This window comes from Solanum stenotomum, chromosome 3, assembly GCF_019186545.1.
Source record: "Solanum stenotomum isolate F172 chromosome 3, ASM1918654v1, whole genome shotgun sequence".
NCBI lineage: Eukaryota > Viridiplantae > Streptophyta > Magnoliopsida > Solanales > Solanaceae > Solanum > Solanum stenotomum.
This window is the reverse complement of record NC_064284.1, coordinates 64,822,514-64,825,746: the sequence shown is the minus strand read 5'-3', so window position 1 is coordinate 64,825,746 and position 3,233 is coordinate 64,822,514. Positions and strand designations below refer to the sequence as shown.

General features: G+C 30.5%; 1 pseudogene; it reads right to left on the bottom strand.

The window, feature by feature from the left end:
• Window positions 1-243: 243 nt before the first annotated feature.
• On the bottom strand, window positions 244-2,302 carry LOC125858351 (protein DOG1-like 3; annotated as a pseudogene).
• Between the last annotated feature and the right edge of the window lie 931 nt (window positions 2,303-3,233).

Sequence of the window (3,233 nt, the reverse complement as noted above, 5' to 3'; positions counted from 1 at the left end):
GATATATTAAAACACACCTCAAAACTGCTTCAACCAATCATCAAATGTTCTCTTGTCCTAACTGAACCATCACCATCTGCTTAACTATAGATGTGTTTTAATACCTAGATCGTGATAGTTCATATAGAAAAAAGAAAGCCGCTGACAACCAAAATATGAAACTCGAAAAAAAGGATAGATTTTGATTACTATCATATATAATAACAACACTAATAATCCCATAGCATGTTTATCTCTAGCTTATTAATTACTATTATGTTCTTGTTCCCTCTTCTTTCCCCATTGTTGCAAACATAGCCTTATTCTCTTTGCTGCTGCTAAGTATTCCACACCTTGAATTGGTGTCAATATGCCCAATATCTCCTTTAGTGTCTTCATCCTCAACTCATCAACTTCTTCTAGTAAATTTGACATGTCCTCACCATGTTTATTTAAGTGCTCCATTTCATTCTCACCTGTTGCAAACATAATTAAGTAAATAAAATATATTTTCTTAAATAAATAATTTAATTTTTTAAATAGTTATAACTCATTTGGATCATATGGTTATTAGATATTGTTTCATAATATGTTATTATATTGTATTATATTATTTTGATGAATATAACTTCTAGATAGATTATATTATTTTTTATTGTTTCATAATCTCATGCACCAACAATTTGAAGACTTAGCATTTAGTATTACAAAGAAAAGGTAAAATATGAGATAAAAGTATTATCGTTTATAAAAAGGATAAAAAGTGAAATATGTTTATAAAATAACAAAGACAGGGAAAAAAAGTAACGATGTGATCATATACGCTTATAATAAGATTATAATATTCATTTTGTCGTTATTTGTCATACTTTTTTAGTTTATTCCTAAAAGAATGGCATACTACCTGATCTAGTCCACTTTACTTATCATGATTATATAATTTTTCCAAAATACTTGTCATTTTAAAAAATAAAAAATAGAATTAATTATTTGTCTCCACCCCTCTACATTCTTCTAATAAATATAAATATAAATGCACATATGGACAGAGATTAATATGATTTTTTTTTAAAAAGTAATATTAAATTGAAATAAAAAAAAAATCCTAAACTTCATGTTCAATTAAACATCGATAAATAAATTAATATGTCACGTACCTCGTTCAGTATCGTAAATTCTGGCCGCCATAGCAAACGGTTGATCAACAACATCTTCTTGCAAGCTAGCTAACCTTGAAGAAAATCTTCTCTCTTCTAAAATAATCTGTCTTTGTAACTTATCAATCATGGTAATTTGCTTACCAGAAAGCTGACCAAAGTCTCCAATTTTCATACCCTGTGTGTACGTCGATAAAATTAGTTCATAAAAATATAACTGGTGTCTAAACTCAATTATATTTGGACAGGATAACGATCCTCCCCTTTATCAACTCAATCTATTTTAACTCGACTCGTCTAAAAGTTTGTTATATAGCCCACATTGACAATGACAATCTTAATTAAAGTATTTAAAACAAGACTTCTTTTTCTTTCATAGGCAAAACCCGTGATCGTTATCCTTTTAAGTCCACATGCACCAAATAAATCTGCTCATGTGCAATGAACTACAAATCGTAGGAGATGTAAATCGCATAAGGTCGGTTGCGATGAACTCATATAAACCATAATAAACAATCTCAGTGTGACGAGCTCGACTCAAAAGATATTGATGGAAAAAAATAATCTTTGACATTCCCTATTTGATACATTATATAAAATCATAACAAAAAATTATTAAATAATTAAAAAATTTATAAAATAACAATCAACAAAATTAAATATGTGTAAAAGTTGGACGGATTGAACTATGATCTATTGTTTAGATAATTTATTTATTCTAAGCTCATTTCATCTTAAAAAACTTTTTGACGAATTAAATAATTCGTTAATACATTCAAATTTAACTCAATCTGCTTATTTAACATTCTACCTGTAGATATTCCGTGATATGAGACTCGATTTTGATTCTGCTTAGCGCATAAGCCGTATAAACGAAGACGGCCTACACCTGCCTATCCACAAGACCGAATTTTCCAAAGGGGTGCACCAAGTGGGGGCGAAGAACAGCGATACGTCGACTCTCGCGAGTCGACTTGGCCGTTCGCTTATTCTTGGAAGTTGTTCACCATTTTCATTAGCAACTCATTCAATTCGTCATCATTTAGCTCGTTTTTTCGAGCACGAACGATGGCGTTTTGAAGCTCGTTTATTTCTTCTTGTTGATTGTTCATCTATGAATCGTATAAATTTTCTTCTTTTTTTCTATCAGAGCTTGAATTTGCCATTTTTGTTTTTTTAAGAAACTCGCTAGCAATATTATGAATTGAAATTTTTTGATCTATTTTTTTTAATATAGGGAAAATGCATAAGTACCCCCCCAGCCTATATCCGAAATCCCAGAGACACACCTAACCTTTACTAAGGTCCTATTACCCCCTCGAACTTATTTTATATGTAATATTCTACCCCTTTTTGGCCTACGTGGCATTATCAGGTGGGCCCAGCGCATGTTGACATTTTTTTCAAGGATAGTGCCACGTAGGCCGAAAAGGGGTAGAATATTATAGATAAATTAAGTTCAGGGGGGTAATAGGACCTTAGTAAAGGTTAGGTGTGTCTCTGGGATTTCGGGCATAGGCTGGGGGGGTACTTATGCATTTTCCCTTTAATATATGGTGTGAAAGTTTTTTTTTTTTTTTTTTGAGATGCACCAAAAGTGTTGTACATTTGTTAGTAGGTATATTTTTTGGACATTACGTGATTTAGGGAATGCAATGTGACGTAGTTTTGTACTCATCTGTAGCCTATTTCGTGTTCACGCAAAATCGGGATTAATGAACGCATCTCAGAAATATGACATAGACGGACTATTTCAATACAAATATTAATAGTTATTTTATGGCTCATGAATTTGTATAAATTCAATTAGTGGCTTATAAAGTTAGTTATTAAAATAAGTTATGGATTTAATGAAAAAATCACACTTCATAAATTTTCAAAGTTAGACACCACCTCTCACTTTACAAGGGTATTTGATGGATTTAAATCCAAAGACTTATTGCTTAATTTTCTATTCAAATTATTATAAATGAACATGAATGTGTTTGGTGCGAAGGAAAATAATTTCTATAAAAGTTATTTTTTTAAAGAAAGATAAGTGATTTTTTTTTCTGTATCGATACATAAATCTAAACAACATGTATTTTATTAAAACTA